Consider the following 17701-nt stretch of genomic DNA (forward strand, 5'->3'; position numbering starts at 1 on the left):
TAGGGAGTTTGTTTGGGAAGGGAAAGGGATGAAGCCTGCAGTCTTCCAAGGAGCCAGCCCCACAGACTGGGAGCTGAATCCGAAGCAGCTCCAGGAGTTGACGGTGAGATCAATGCAGTGCAAATATACAAACAGAGCCAATCCGGCACTCCTGCCTCCCCCACCTCCCCATCCAGTACGTTTCCGAGCCCAATTCAAAGTGTTGGTGCTGACCTTTAAAGCCCTAATAATAATAATAATTAATAATAATAATAATTTATTATTTATACCCCGCCTATCTGGCTGGGCCTCCCCAGCCACTCTGGGCGGCTTCCAAAAGAATATTAAAATACTGTGATACATCAAACATTAAAAGCATCCCTAAACAGGGCTGCCTTCAGATGTCTTCTAAAAGTCTGGTAGTTGTTGTTCTCTTTGACATCTGGTGGGAGGGCGTTACATAGGGAGGGCGCCACTACCGAGCAGGCCCTCTGCCTGGTTCCCTGTAACTTGGCTTCTCGCAGTGAGGGAACCGTCAGAAGGCCCTCGGTGCTGGACCTCAGCATCCGGGTAGAACAATGGGGGTGGAGATGCTCCTTCAGGTATACTGGACCGAGGCCGTTTAGGGCTTTAAAGGTCAGCACCAACACTTTGAATTGTGCTCGGAAACGTACTGGGAACCAATGTAGGTCTTTCAAGACCGGTGTTATATGGTCTCGGCGGCTGCTCCTAGTCACCAGTCTGGCTGCTGCGTTCTGGATTAGTTGTAGTTTCCGGGTCACCTTCAAAGGTAGCCCCACGTAGAGCGCATTGCAGTAGTCCAAGCGGGAGATAACCAGAGCATGCACCACTCTGGCGAGACAGTCCGCAGGCAGATAGGGTCTCAGCCTACGTACCAGATGGAGCTGGTACACAGCTGCCCTGGACACGGATTTAACCTGTGTCTCCATGGACAGCTGTGAGTCCAAAATGACTCCCAGGCTGCGCACCTGGTCCTTCAGGGGCACAGTTACCCCATTCAGGACCAGGGAATCCTCTACACCTGCCTGCCTCCTGTCCCCCAGAAACAGTACTTCTGTCTTCTCAGGATTCAATCTCAATCTGTTAGCCGCCATCCATCCTCCAACCGCCTCCAGACATTCACACAGGACTGTCACCGCCTTCACTGGTTCTGATTTGAAAGAGAGGTAGAGCTGGGTATCATCCGCATACTGATGAACACCCAGCCCAAACCCCCTGATGATCTCTCCCAGCGGCTGCATGTAGATGTTGAAAAGCATGGGGGAGAGGACAGAACCCTGAGGCACCCCACAAGTGAGAGCCCAGGGGTCTGAACACTCATCCCCCACCACCACTTTCTGAACACGACCCAGGAGGAAGGAGCGGAACCACTGTATGACAGTGCCCTCAGCTCCCAGCCCCTCAAGACGGTCCAGAAGGATGCTATGGTCGATGGTATCAAACGCCGCTGAGAGATCCAGCAGAACTAGGAAACAGCTCTCACCTTTGTCCCTAGCCCGCCGGAGATCATCAACCAGTGTGACCAAGGCAGTTTCAGTCCCGTGATGAGGCCTGAATCCCAATTGGAAGGGATCCAAATGGTCCGCTTCTTCCAGGCATGCCTGGAGTTGTTCAGCAACCACTCGCTCAATCACCTCACCATGCCCAAGAATAGAAGATTTGAGACTGGGCGATAGTTGGCCATCATGGCTGCATCTAAAGATGGTTTTTTAAGAAGCGGTTTAATAACCGCCTCTTTCAGCGGGTCTGGGAAGGCTCCGTCACGGAGGGAAGCATTCACCACCCCACGAAGCCCATCGCCCAGCCCTTCCCGGCTAGCTTTTATAAGCCAGGATGGGCAAGGATCAAGGAGACAAGTGGTTGGTTTCACTCGTCCAAGCAGCCTGTCCACATCCTCGGAGGTAACAGATTGGAATTGATCCCACACAATTTGACTAGACAGGACTCTAGCACTCTCCCGCCCTGGCCCTGCTCCCACGGTGGCGTCTACCTCTTCCCGAATCTGAGCGACTTTATTTGCAAAAAACTTTGCAAAATCATTGCAGGAGATCATATGGCCCGTACTGGGCCCCGATGTAGCAGGTGGTTCCGCTAAATTGCGGACCACCTGAAAAAGTCTCCTGCTGCTGTTTTCTGCAGATGCAATAGAGGCGGTGAAGAAAGTCTTCTTCGCCGTCGCTACCGCCACTTGGTAGGCTCGACACTGAACTCTAACCTGTGTCCGATCAGCTTCAGAATGGGTCATCCACCACCGGTGCTCTAGCCGTCTCAACGATTGTTTCATTGCCCTCAGATCTGTGGAAAACCACGGGGCTGTCCGGGCTCCATGCAATCGGAGAGGGCGCTTCGGAGCCAAACAGTCAATAGCCCTGGTTAACTCCACATTCCAGCGGGCCACCAGGGAATCAGCTGAAAGGCCATCAACATGGGATAAAACATCCCCTACCGATCTCTGGAAACCATTTGGATCCATTAAGTGGCGGGGGCGGACCATCCGAATCGGTCCCACCTCCCTGCAGAGGGGAAGGATCACGGAGAAGTCCAGTTGCACCAGGAAGTGATCTGACCATGGCACTTATTTTGTTTCACTTTTAGTTAGTGTCAGATCACCAACATCCGTAGAGGTAAACACCAGGTCCAAGGCATGTCCGCGGCTATGGGTTGGGCCAGACTTATTCAGGGACAGCCCCATGGAGGCCATGCTTTCCACGAAGTCCCGAGCGGCCCCTTGTAAGGTCGTGTCAGCATGGATATTAAAATCCCCTAGGACAACCAAACTAGGTGTCTCCAGGAGAACATCCGCCACGACCTGAAGCAGCTCGGGCAGGGAATCCTTGGTGCAGCAGGGAGGTCGGTACACCAAAAGGAATCCTGTACTGCCCCTATTGCCCAACTTTCAGAACATGCACTCAGAGAACTGGGTCTTCCCAATAGGATGCCTGGTGCAAACTAATGACTTCCTAAAAATCACTGCAACCCCCCCTCCCCGCCCACATGACCTGGGTTGCTGTGTGTAAGAGAAACCTGGTGGACAAGCAGCGGCAAGGACAGGCCCATCTGCTTCATCCAACCAAGTCTCTGTTACACATGCCAGGTCAAATCCTCCATCCATGATCAAGTCATGGATGGCAGTGGTCTTATGAATCATTGACCTGGCATTGCACAGCAGCACCTTCAGGTCATGTGGGTATCCATTGCTGACATTCAGAAGACATCTGAAGGCAGCCCTGTTCAGGGAAGTTTTTAATATGTGACATTTTAGTGTATTTTTCATCTTTGTTGGAAACCGCCCAGAGTGGCTGGGGAAACCCAGCCAGATGGGGGGGGGTACAAATAATAAATTATTATTATTATTATTATTATTATTATTATTATTATTATTAGTCTAGTATCCATCCAGTCAGGACCAGACCTGGAGGCAGGGATAGTCCTCAGACAACGACTAAACCTGCCTCCTCTGTAATGACATGGTCTGGTCTTAGCGTAACTCCTCCTCCTACCCGTGATCACTGAGATCGGTTGTCCCAGCGCATCCCCCTCCATGGAACATGCCCCAGCCATTTTGTTGGCTGGGACCAACAAAAATGGCCTCGGTCCTGTATACCTGAAGGAGCGTCTCCACCCCCATCGTTCAACCCAGACACTGAGGTCCAGCGCCGAGGGCCTTCTGGCAGTTCCCTCACTGCGAGAAGCCAAGTTACAGGGAACCAGGAAGAGGGCCTTCTCATTAGTGGCACCTGCCCTGTGGAACGCCCTCCCATCAGATGTCAAAGGGAAGAACAACTACCAGACCTTTAGAAGACATCTGAAGGCAGCCCTGTTTAGGGAAGCTTTTAATGTTTGACAGACCACTGTATTTTAATACTTTGTTGGAAGCTGCCCAGGGTGGCTGGGGAGACCCAGCCAGATGGGTGGGGTATAAATAATAGATGATGATGATGATGATTATATCTTTCATAACTCTACTTCCCGGTGAGCAGCAGCAACATGACCAACCACAGCTCAGGCAAAGGGTGGCACCCAACCACATCACCCACTACTGATCAGCGGCTAGGGTGCTTCCAGACCACCTCTTTTGGGGCATTCATCTTGATTTGCTTGCAGCAAGAGTAGATTATGTTAGCCATGCAATCAGCATTCCTTCTCATTTCTTTGTGGGACGTTAGATGGCATTGCATGAAAGCAAATCTGCCCCACATTTTCCAGCACAATTCACCATCATGTTTCTTATTGCAAGAAGTCTGGTGTTTGGGGGGGGGGATGAGTTCGTTACAGAAGACTTCCAAATCAACTTTAATGGTGGTTATTCTGGTATGTGACTGATTTGTGTCCCCAAATCATGACAGCGTGGAAGTGCCCCCTTCCATCATGGTTGCCATCACAGATGAGCAAGCGAGGTGGAGAATGGCTTGGGGGCTCCATCTGTTCTACCCTTTTCACAGGTGGTGAGCGGAAATTCAACAGGTGAAGCTTTCCCTGGAATTCAGTTTAAGGATAGGGTGAAAGCTGAAGAAGCAGCTATGTGTATGTGTCCTATTAAAAACTGCAGTTTCCCTCCACAATAAAAATTACATCCTAGCTTTGTTGTGATAGGAGAAATATGTGAAATTTTGTTCAGGATGGCAAGGCAAACAACTTCACACTGAATGGTTGCCTATAGTTTTTCAGGTATCTATTTATTAAATCAAGTGCTTTCCTCCAAGCTTGCTTACATGCTGGCTGGGGGCATTAAGACTAACACATATTTCTGGTAAACATAAATAGAATGTGCTGGTTCTAACCCCAATGTGAACCAACATAGACCATCTTGTCATCTTAACACAAATCAAGGGAGTTGCTCCCAGTGCCATATAAGCAATGTTTGTGACAGGCGGCTAAAGTCTGCATTGCTTCTCCCTAAATGGGGCAAAGATTCATAGGGTGGGGTGGGGGTGGAGTTTTTAAATTATGGGATGCTCTGTAACAACATATTATAAATGTGTATATGTATAATATAGTATGAAGACAGAAGTGCCTGGCGTGCTCTGGTCCATGGGGTCACGAAGAGTCAGACACAATTAAATGACTAAACAACAACAACATAGTATAGTATAGTATAGTAATATGTGTATCTTTCTCTCTCTCTCTCTCTCTCTCTCTCTCTCTCTGTGTGTGTGTGTGTGTGTGTGCGCGCGTGTGTGTGTAGAACATATGGTGATCAGGCACAGCAGGAAATGTTTCTAAATGAGCCTTAGGTCATCTCATAAAGTCTCAGTTTTTCCTAGAAAAAAAGTGGAACAAAGATATGCATGAAGTTAATAGAGGAGAAACTGAGACTGAGGGAAAACTGTAAAGGGGAGTCTCAGATTGTTAGTCATTTTTCTCATACAGAAACTAAGTGGTTTAAAAATGCTTACTACTCATGGCATATTGAGCAACCAGAGAGACTTGCATCCAAATCCCCACTCAGTAAGAAGATCACTCCTTGGGTCAAGGTTGCCATGACAGGGGAAGTGGTGGAATGAACCCTGAGGTCCTTGAAGAATGTTGGAAAACATGCAGTTAACAATGGAATGGTTGCACTACAGGCTGAAACTGGTTTAATCGTCTTCCCTTTCCCTCAGAAAACCCTGGATCTCTAGATCTGCAAGGGAAGGACAGAGATTTTCAGCACCCTAAAGCAAAGGACAGCTACTAGGAGTTCTTGGGGACATCTGTAATAGTCAAAGTGGTATAGAATCAATTTGCAGTATCCATACTTTAAATGCTTGCTGCTGGAATTTCTTGAACTGCACCTTGCTCAGGTTCTATTCTTGCACTGAAGGTACTCTCATCACAATAATAAAATGCAGGAAAGCAATATGGCACAAAAGGCGGGTGCTTGCAAGAATACAGGTGGTTGATTACTTGCTGCATTTTAGAGGCATGGAACTCAGTTGCTGCTATGCTTACTTAGGCATGAAATAGAGTATCTTCCACCCCGCCCCACACCTGGGAAGTTGAAGGAGGTTGATGATATACAGATTGTTGCCCATAGAAAGCACACCCCATTTTTCAGTTCTACTATATCCTCTGGGTTTAACAGGTTTTGCGGGTGCTTGTTGTGCTGTAAAACCAGGGAGATAATATCAGGATAACAGGAATGTGGGATGAGACATGCCACTCTCTTATTTCTTCCAGCTCTGTTGAAAACTATGGCCTGCCTCCAACCCTAGGGCCAAACTGCATGAGACATAGAGTTACAGTTTTTCTTTGAAGTTCTCTGTGTGTGATAAATGAAATGCAGATGTAGAGGCTGCAGTCCAAAGTGGAAGACCCACAAGGAGAGCAAGGGGGAGGGCTTCCTAGTCCTAAGCTCCAGGGTGTGTTTTTGTTATGAAAATCACACACACATTTCTTTTTCTTCCCATGAGTGTGACAGCCTGGATGGGGTGTTTTTTCAGCCACAAATTGAAGGAGAAAAGGTTAAAAAGTTCATTTGAGCAGAATTCTAGGAGGCAGCCGCAATGTCTATTTAGTTGAAGACTCAGGTATCATTGCCTCCAGGTAGCAACTGGAAGCCACTCTGAGAAACGCCAATTTATGACCTACATGGAATTGATTTTAGTCCTCCAATAACTTCCCTACAGCCCATAACAGTCTCCTTTTCTCCACCTGTTTCTCTCTGAACAGGTTTATGTTGAATCCTTACTTTTAAGAAATTAATTGTTTCTCAGCCCTGAATCAATTAAATTATTCATCTAAGCATCACTACCTGTGGAATGTGCCAATGAGAGGGCTCAGGAACAGAACTGGAAGGCAACTTGAAGCCTGCTCTGAAGATGGCATGAAATTGTAAGTAGCAAAGGAGTGAGCCAGCCATGAATTAAAGGGCTACCTTGTGCAGTAAAAATAAAGGTCATGGAGATGGCAGCGTAATGCTGTGCTTGGGAGGGAAAGCCGCTGCAGTCAATCAAGTGTGCAACTCTTTCATCTTCAAATTACACACTCAGTTACACCTACAGAAGAATCGTATAATCTCTCACTAGGAAAGCCTTTATTACTGGTTATGCAGCATAGCAAAGAAATAATTTGAACCTGGCTTCCTGGATCAAAGCTTGAAAAGTCGGAGGCTGGTACTTAGAGCCTCCTTAGTTGTTTGCCATGTAAACATGGGACCTTCAGGTACTGCTACAATACAGGGCTGGCGTCAAGAGATCTGCGAAGGGTCAACAGGGAGCCTGTAGACAAGAGCCTTCAGAGTTTCAGCAGCAGAGTTGCTCCTGGAGCCAGTGCCTTTCTCCAGATCAGAAGCCATCATGGAATCCTGGCCTCCTTTGTGCCACCAGAATCAGTGCCTCCAACAACAGGCTGGACACCTTTAAGAGTAGAAGCGCCACTCGTCAGAGATGGACCTTGCTGCTCAAAGGAATCTGCACTTCTATTTAAGGCTCAGGCCTGGTTTCCACATCATGCATTTTGTTATGTACTGAAGTTCTCACCCTGGGCCAGCAGGGGGATACTGTAGATAGTTCAGGTCCACATATGCAAATAAGGGATCAAAAGTGACGTTCAGTGATTGGATAGTTACAGAAAATGGTTACTGTTGCGTTCTAGTGGAGTTCTATATAAGCAGGCTGGCTGAACCCTTCAGTTCAGTTTTGTTCTGGCCTGTGAATAAACAAGAGCTGTTTGAAGAATCACTGTGTCGTCTGATATGTTCACAACATTTTCAGGAGGCAATTGGCAGGAATGTTTTCTGAATGCTTCTTCATCTCTGCCAGTTCTTCCCTCTAATGCCTTCCGCATGGAACTGGTTGGGTGTGGTGGGGTAATGGACTCAGGAGAACAGTTGCATAGAAAACCAGTAAGTTCAAGAGAGATTGGCTTCCCCCATCTAGGCCAATCTTCTCCTTTAAGTGCTCCCCTTTTTCTCCATGACCTCAGAAAACACGAGGCTGAGGCAAGAGAACAGCTCTGTTGGCCCATAAGAAGCATTAGGGAAATTCAAGGAAGATTTACTATTTGCCATGACAAACAAAATTCCCTCTTCTACACAGCTATTAGATGCACAGAACCAAACCTTCCTTATCTGCATAACTTATTTTATTTTCTCTTCTCTTCTTTCCCGTAGATTTCCCTCCAGCCTAATAAGGATATTTTTGTCCACAGTGATGTATCTTTCAACAGATGGAAAACTACACAATTTGCCAGGATCACAATCTCCAAAAGTCAATTTTCTGTTTGGGTTTTGTTTTTTAATGCATCAAACAAACCTGTTCTTGGCAAACTACCAATGAATCATTTTATAAACCTAGAAGATGGAAGAAAGTGATTTTTAAGACACTTCACAACATATAAGACAGACAGATTATAGGATGCCTCTGTGATGAGGAGGGGGGATGTTGGGGGGAAACAAGAAGTTGAAAGAGAATAGGAGAATACAGAAGCAACATCCTGAATAATAGAATAGGATCTCCATTAACAAAACATTTTGAAAAGCGTAAACATGATGGGGAAAATACATACAGGGACTGAGAAACAAATACTAAGGAGAAGGGTAATTTGGGTTATAAAACTTCCCAGAATTAAACCCAAGGGATGAGATGGATGGAACAAGGGGTAGCAGACACACCTGGCTGCTCAAGGGCTGAGCTTTGCTCCCAGCATATTCCCACCTGTCGCCCAGTGTAGCTCCAGACACCCAAACCTGTTGTCATTGCCTGCAGCCACTTTGTTCTGCTCAGCTGAGACACAGGCAAAGGGCTCTTTAACCCTATTTCTCCCAGTGTGAACAGCAGCAGGGGTTTCGTGGAGCCCTTTGCCCTCTTAGGTGCTTTGGCCATTTTTTCTCATGTAGCAGCGCCACCCTCCCAACGTGGGTGCCACCACATTTTAGGGTGGGGCAGGCCACACTAGTGAAGTGGAAAATGTGCACTTACCGAAAGGCTGGCTTGGGACATATTCACACAACCATCTGGATGTTTGTGTAGTAACCACAGAGAAAGCTGACACATGTTGGCCCTGAGTGCTTTTGCAATCTGTTTGTGTCTGCTGGCACCAGCAGGATTCAGCTTTTGGCACAGTGACGCAAATACCATTTCTTGGGTGTTTGAGGTGGCATGGCAAAGCTGAAGGCAGCGCATGGTCCCAAATGCATGTGGAAAGCCTCACCAAGCTGTGAGTCAACAAGTGCCTCCTTTTCTGGTGTTTTTGGTGCCCCTGGTTGTATGACTAGGAGCTAAATAGCACTGAAGCTTTGATGGACTGCGAGGCAGTGGAAGACAGGAGTGCCTGGCGTGCTCTGGTCCATGGGGTCACAAAGAGTCAGACACGACTAAACGACCAACAACAACAACCCTTTGCAAAATTAACTGCGTCAAATTATGGAGCGTGATCACCAATACTAGCACAGAGGGCAATTGTCCCACAGAGATGTAGGGTTAGCGTGGCTTTCCCAGCTGCTTTGTAATCCTAGCACCATTCACGTAGAAGGAGGAAGTGAGGGCTGTGTGCTACTCTTGTTTATCTCTATGCTATCTCTATTGCCCATTCAAGGCTGGTCTACGATACAGAATCTCAGAATTGTAGAGTTGGAAGGGACCCCGAGGGTCTTGTCCAACACCCTGCAATGCAGGAATCTCAACTAAAGCATTATTAAGAACTCAAATTCATCTTGCTTGTTTTCCATACTCTATGCATTAGTATAGAGACTATTGAAACCACAAGTCATTTCCTCCAGCTGCTCCCGTCTTGTAGTTTCCTGCCCTTTAGCAGTTTCTGGAGCACCACCTCAGTTTCTTGTGCATCAATGATTATTCCCAGTACCAGATGTTCTTCTGATTCCAGGAACTTCATCAGTGGAACTAGGACTTCAGCCAACTTCTTGGTAGACCATCTGTGTCTGCCAAACCTTTTTTGGCAATTGGAACTATGAAGTGCTGCCCACTTTTAATCCTGACTGGACTCAGGGCATATTTAAGGATAAAACATGGATTTGCATGTATCAAGGCAAAGGTCAATGTCTGGATTAAGTAACTATAGTTTAGGGAAGAACATATCCCTTGGTGAATTTATTTTAATGGTAAAAATTAAAGCTTGTTTTGTTATGAGAATCAAAGCATTATTTATCTCCTTAACAGCCCCTTTCTTTTACCGAATTAGGCCTAATAGGCCTATTAAGAATTAGATCACTTCTAACAGCAATGGATTCCCAAGGGCAGAGTCATTAAATTTTCCAAAATACTTACCATAATTGTGTTTTGTTCAGAGATTAGTTCTGTTTTACTCTTGGGATCAATTACAGCTCAAGTTAGAGCTGGAAGGAAAAGGTTTCCTTCCTTCCTTTTTCTTTAACCAAATCCTGCTGGAAAACATGCCAACTACTCAGCAGAGAGAACCAATTTAATGTAGTGAAGTCACTTATCTTTCTCTGTCATTTTGGACCTATCTATTTAGATGTGCGTCCCATCTCAATCTTCTCTGCAACTTACTAGCTTGGCTGGGCCATCTAAGGCTGTTTACATACAATACATTTAAAGCACATCTTCCTTCCACTAAGAATCCTGGGAATTCTTAGTGGAAGGAGGATTGTGGTTTGTTGAGGCTGTTGGGAACTGTAGCTCTGCAAAGGGTAAACAGTTATGGAAGCTATTTTCAAGGGGTGCTCGGGGATTTCTGAAGCACTGGTGAGGGATGATGGTGACCCTGGATTCTGGTGCTTTGTGAGAAAGCTTAATTCACCCCTAAATGCCAGAACAGGCATAGGCAAACTCGGCCCTCCAGATGTTTTGGGACTACAACTCCCATCGTCCCTGACCACTGGTCCTGTTAGCTAGGGATGATGGGATTTGTAGTCCCAAAACATCTGGAGGGCCAAGTTTGCTATGCCTGATCTAGGGTCATCAAGTGAAATTAGCTGGCTGAGATATGGGTTCACAAGCTGCTCCATGTTGATCAGCGGCAGTTGTCAAAAGCAGAAGCCCAAAAGAAGACTGGAAAAGAGAACTTTCCAGAGCCAGTTCTCTCAGCTCATCTTTTACTGACCTCTCCCTTAAATTCAGGATTATTTTTCAGTGTTTCCCTTTTAACAGGATTTCTTTTCTTGGAAACGAGGAAAGGAGAAAGGGCTCCAGTGAGAGCAACCAAAATATTTTTGCTTTTGCAAGCTAAACTTGTAACAGCCTTTCATCAGCAGCAGCAGTGAGTGTGACAAGGCTACTTATCTCCGTGAGCAGAATCCCTTGCTGCAAAGAAAAGGACATAGTTCTTCTGCCAGACTCCCTGCGCTAAGAAATGCTTGCATCTCTTCAACATTCCTCAAAGAAAACACCACTAGTCCACCAACAGTAAAGGAAACTCAGTGCCACGAGCCAAGTAGATCAGTAACAAAAGGAGCTATTTAATTTGTTTTATTTCGCTTTATTTTTCCATGAGCAGCCAGCAAGCAGCGTGACATCAATAAGTCTCCCAGGCTACAATGACCTATGTCATCATGAGAGATAATTGGGAGTAATTACGAATATTAGATTTCAGAGTGTACAGAGTCACGAGCAAAGCACCGGTGGCTTGCTCTGGTAACAAAACAATTTGTCAAACCACCAAAGGAGCAAGCGCAAACCCAAGAAGGAAAAACCTGTTGCCTCTTCAGTTATTGTGCATTCATGCTAGGAGGGATTTATGGAGCAAACTGCTAAGAGTAGCTGGGCATGGCTGGGCCAACTTTCCACTTGCTGTAGCATTCAAAATCAGCATGAGGTCCTGAGCTAAGAGATGGAGAGTCATTGCTTTCTCCTCCATCGACCTGATCTCCTTTTAAGGTCAGGAGAGTCAGCAGGCACAGCCGTAATGAGCCGATTTGATTTAATTGAATGTATTTCTGCGCTACTTTCCATTCAAATGAATCCCAAAGCGGCTTGCAAACAATGAACCACAGCAACATAACGGAGCGTTATCATTACGGCACGGTGACAGCGTCTGGGCCAGTAAAAACTGACCCAACCAAGTTATGTAATATAATTAGCAATATAATATAACGCTGCCATTCTCTGGCATGGGAAGATCAATGCAAACAAGAGTGCAGTGGATTTTCTTACTGTTATTTATGTACATATTTGTTTGACTTCTTTATACTGCCTTTAATTACAACACTGGCAAGGCAGCTCAGAACAAGATAAAAACAATCCAATAAAACCCAATAAAATATAAATGCTGTCTGGGGCTGAAGGGAGCTGGAGTCTAAAAGATCTGGAAGGCACTGGGTAGAGAAGGCAGCTTTATACTGAGTAATGAACTTTCAAAAGAGCAGATACAGCAATAGCTTTCACAGGCTATTTGTCCTAAGCTCTTCCACCCATTTCCATGGAACTTCCCCAGCAGCGTTTATGAGTGGATTGTTCCCAGTGTCATTTCCATCTTAAACCTTGATGGGACCATTTGATATGTTGGCTTGCTTGAGTTCTGTCCTCTGTCTCCACCTTTAGTATGCAAGAGTTCTCACAACAGCTCGAAATGAAAACAATATGATCATATACCAACAGTGCAATCCTAGGAGTGTCTACTCCAGGCATGTCCAAAGTCTGTTTTGGGGGCCTAATCCGACCCACCCGTCAGTTTAATCCGGCCCCTGTGGCAGTTTATTTCCTGGGGTAAAAGCTCAACAACTTCAATACTAAAAAAAAAGGTCAACAACAACTTTGGCCGGCCCCCAAGGCGCTTCACTTCATCAAATCTGGCCCTCTTTGAAAAAAGTTTGGACACCACTGGTCTACTCAGAGAGAACACGGATTGAATTCAGAGGGGTTTGCTCCCAGGTACATGCGCATAGGAAGACTCCATTGGGAAATAATAATAATAATAATTTATTTATTTATACCTCACCCATCTGGAGAGCAGGGAAGTGCTCAAGGACTGCCTCTCCCCATATGAACAAACCTGGACACTGCAATCATCATCTAAGGCCCTTCTTCATGTGCCGCCTTCATGAGAGGTCCAGAGAGTGGCAACACAAGAACTGGCCTTTTCTGTAGTGGCTCCCCACTTGTGGAATACTCTCTCCAGGGAGACTCGCCTAGCACCTTTGTTACACATTGTTAGGTACCAGGCAAAAATGTACATTTCCGAGCACAATTCAAAGTGTTGGTGCTGACCTTTAAAGCCCTAAACGGCCTCGGTCCTGTATACCTGAAGGAGCGTCTCCACCCCATCATTCTGCCCGGACACTGAGATCCAGTGCCGAGGGCCTTCTGGCGGTTCCCTCATTGCGAGAAGTGAGGTTACAGGGAACCAGACAGAGGGCCTTCTCGGTAGTGGCGCCTGCGCTGTAGAATGCCCTCCCTGCAGATGTGAAGGAAATAAGCAGCTATCTTCTCTTTAAAAGACATCTCAAGGCAGCCCTGTTTAGGGAAGTTTTTAATATTTGATTCTGTATTGTTTTTAACACTTGATTGGAAGCCGCCCAGAGTGGCTGGGGAAACTCAGCCAGATGGGCGGGGTATAAATAAATTATTATTATTATTATTATTATTATTATTATTATTATTATTATTATTATTATTATATTTCTCTTCTCCCAAGCCTTTTGCTGATTAACAGCTGTGGGGCGGTGTTGTTTTTGTCTGTTACTATGTCATGTATTTTTGTCTTTTATATTGTAAACCGTCCTGTGATCCTTGGATGAAGGGTGGTATAGAAAATATAATAAATAATACCATGGTGGTCCTTGCCTGCCTCTAAGGAAGAGCTTAATAATTGGGCCGGTTCATAAGGGGAACAGTGGTCCTTCAGGTTGCCTTCAGGTTCCACATTTAAGAGTTTAAATGTTAAGAACTTAAACTAAGCCAGGAAACCGACCAAGAGATAATACAGTTGTTTTAAGACTAAAAAGTTGCATAACATATGCCTGATTCCAGTTAGTAGCGCAGCAGATGGATTTTGTACCACCTGCAGTTTCTAAACATCCTGCGAGGGAACACCTGTAGTCAGGGTGTAGTACAGGGGCCCAACTTGTTGTAGGTTAACAGACATAAAATACAGCAGCAAGACCTCCATAGAATCATGTGAGTGTAGAATTGGATGGTACCACAACGACCATCTAGTCCAACCCCTGCAATGCAGGAATCTTTTTGCCCAATGTGGAGCTCAAACCCACAACCCTGAGATTAAGAGTCTCATGCTTTACTAACTGAGCTAAATTGTAGTGTCCGACAGAGGCTGGAACTGGTGCATCATCCCTTTCTGGTGAAAGGCACTTCATGCCACTGAGACCACTTGGGCTTCTAAAGGAAGGGCCAGATCAAATAGAAAATTGTATTATATTATATTATTATATTATATTATATTATATTATATTATATTATATTATATTATATTATATTATATTATATTATATTATATTATATTATTATATTATATTATATTATATTATATTATATTATATTATATTATATTATTATATTATATTATATTATATTATATTATAATATGGTGGCAGCTAACAGATTGAGGTTGAATCCTGACAAGACAGAAGTACTGTTTTTGGGGGACAGGAGGCGGGCAGGTGTGGAGGATTCCCTGGTCCTGAATGGGGTAACTGTGCCCCTGAAGGACCAGTTGCGCAGCCTGGGAGTCATTCTGGATTCACAGTTGTCCATGGAGGCACAGGTTAATTCTGTGTCCAGGGCAGCTGTTCATCAGCTCCATCTGGTATGCAGGCTGAGACCCTACCTGCCCGCGGACTGTCTTGCCAAAGTGGCGCATGCTCTGGTTATCTCTCTCTTGGACTACTGCAATGTGCTCTGTGTGGGGCTACCTTTGAAGGAAACTACCCGGAAACTACAATTAATCTAGAATGTGGCAGCTAGACTGATGACTGGGAGCGGGCGCCGAGACCATATAACACCAGTCTTGAAAGACCTACACTGGCTCCCAGTACGTTTCCAGGCACAATTCAAAGTGTTGGTGCTGACCTTTAAAGCCCTAAATGGCCTCGGTCCACAAGACCTGAAGGAGCATCTCCACCTCCATCGTTCTGCCCGGACACTGAGGTCCAGCACCGAGGGGCTTCTGGCAGTTCCCTTGCTGCAAGAAGGCAAGTTACAGGGAACCAGGCAGAGGGCCTTCTCGGTAGTGGCGCCTGCCCTGTGGAACGCCCTCCGACCAGATGTCAAAGAGAAAAATAACTACCAAACTTTTAGAAGACATCTGAAGGCAGCCCTGTTTAGGGAAGCTTTTAATGTTTAATAGGTTATTGTATTTTAGTGTTTTGTTGGAAGCCGCCAAGAGTGGCTGGGGTATAAATAATAAATGGGCGGGGTATAAATAATAAATTGTTGTTGTTGTTGTTGTTGTTGTTGTTATATCCTTGAGGTTTATTATGAGGATGCAATCTAGATATCTGCAAATATGGAAGTATCTGTGCTCGTTTTCTCATCTTTACATTTATGTATGGGTCAGGGTTGGCTGGTGTGATGGCTGGGAAGATGAATTGCTGGTCTTCAGTAGGAACTTCTGCATGTGCCTCCTTTGAAAGCTCAGATGTGGACGGATGAGCAGAGCAATGGAACTCCATTAGGTGCAATGAAGCCTTCACATCAGACTAAAGAGGATTGCTGAGTTTTCCTATGAAAGCCACTGCATTCATTTGTGCAGCTACTTCTTTTGCAAGGAAAATATATACTTGCGTGAGAATAAGTGAGGGACAACAACCTGGCTTCTTGGAGATATCCAAGCAATGATACAGGTCTGTGACACAGAGAGATTGAAAGACAATCTTCATGGAAGATGGAGAGGCCACTTAACTGTGCCCCAAAGAACACTGCCATTATAACAGAATTTGGTTTTAACGACCCCTGCTTAGAGTCATCATATGGTCTTAATGAACAATTTGTCCTTGCCAAAAACAGCTCGCGCAGTAATGGTAGCCACCATATTTGATGCCCTTTTAATGGTCCGTGAGTTTCATTTGTAACGATCCAATTAAGAGCAAGGGCTCGGGTGCCTCTAATCATCGACTCCTAATATTGTTTCTGCAGCATCACATTATTATTTCACACTCTGTTAGAGTGCCTTCTGAACAATGGAGGCTTTGCCTCACCAACATAAAAAAAAATCAAAGAGTTTAGCAGCTTGTTAAGCCTGGGCTTTGGGAAAGGGTATTGGAAAAAGATGAGGAGAATACAGATCCGATGTGAACAATAGAAGTAGCCTCTTGCTGCAGGGTCTCATTCTGTGTGTGTGTTTTAAAGGGCATATTATGTAAACACTTTGAAGAAGACAAGGGCAAAGGCAGCCTGTGATTTTATTCGAGACATTCGCAGAAAGGCATAAAGAAAAGCAATGAAATCATTCAGCAGAGTGGTGTTAAAAAAATAAATAGGCTCTCTAGCACAGTGTTTCCCAAACGTTTTTGGGCAACGGCACACCTGTTTACTGGAAAAAAATCTCGCGGCACACCACCATTAAAGCCCCGCCCCGTGACGTCAGCGCGCAGCGTCACGCCGGGAGGGACGCACAAAAGTGAACGTTTTTTCCCTTCCCCTTGCCGGGGTGGGAGGAGGCAGCAGAGCGAGGGACTGAGGGACGGCGGCAGCTGAGGCGGCGGCGGCTGTTGTGGTGGTGGCGGCGATAGCGGGCGGAGGAGGAGCCGTCGCCGGGAATTGCTGCTGCTGCTGTTGCTGCTGCTGCCCGGACATGCCGGCCTCCTCCTCCTCCGCTGTCTCGCGCTCCTCCCTTTTGCGCGCGCTGCCCCGCCGCTCGGCACCACCACCGCGGAGCCGCCCCCGGCTCGACGCGGATCCTCGCCGCCGCCGCCTCTCGCCGCCCGACTCGCCCGCCTCCCTCCCACGGCACACCAGCCGGTGTCTCACGGCACACTAGTGTGCCGCGGAACACCGGTTGGGAAACGCTGCTCTAGCAAACCACCCTTGTTCTTCTTGGCAATGCTTTGGGTTACTTCATATGCAACTTTTTCACCTGTGTGCAGAATGGGAAGCCTGTTTAGTGGTAAAGCTTCAGCATTTCATGCCAAAGGCCCTGGCTTTAATTCTCAGCATCTCCAGGTAAAGCTGGGAAACTCTCCCTTGTCTGAAACCATGAAGAGCTTCTGCCGTCAGTGTAGACAATTTTGAGCTAGATGGACCAATGGTCTGGCTCAATATAAGGGAGATAGATAGCTGAAGCTAAGCAGGTCCGTGTCTGGTCAACGCCTGAATGTGTGACTGCCTTGGAACCACAAATTGGCTGCCTTGAGTTCTAAGACAGTATGGACATGCCAGAGTCCAGCTTTCTTAATTTAGAAAAAAAAACATGTCATAGTCAAGGGGTGGTTTCACATCTAAAGTTATACACACGACCATCTAAAGGCCTTTCTCCCATAGGACCATTAATACAGGGTCTAAAATTGACTGGCCTGATGAAGAGGGAAGGGATATATGCTAGGAAAGACCTGCAGAGATTGATATCACTCTTTCCCAGCAAGAAGATTTTGAGTATTGGAGCCTCAGCTTCACGATCTGTCCTTCAAGTGAGTACTCAGGGCTAATTTCCTTAAGAATGGAGAGGTTTGATCTTCTTGCGGTCCACGGGACTCTCAAGAGTCTCCTCCAGCACCAGAATTCAAAAGCATCAATTCTTCGGCGATCAGCCTTCTTTATGGTCCAGCTCTCACTTCCATACATCCTTCCCCCACATATTTTACTTAAATCAGTCCATCTCAGGAGGGGGAAATTCTGCTGTATATTGGTGG

This window comes from Podarcis vaucheri (genome assembly GCF_965113315.1).
Source record: "Podarcis vaucheri genome assembly, chromosome: 12".
Classification (NCBI taxonomy): Eukaryota; Metazoa; Chordata; class Lepidosauria; order Squamata; family Lacertidae; genus Podarcis; species Podarcis vaucheri.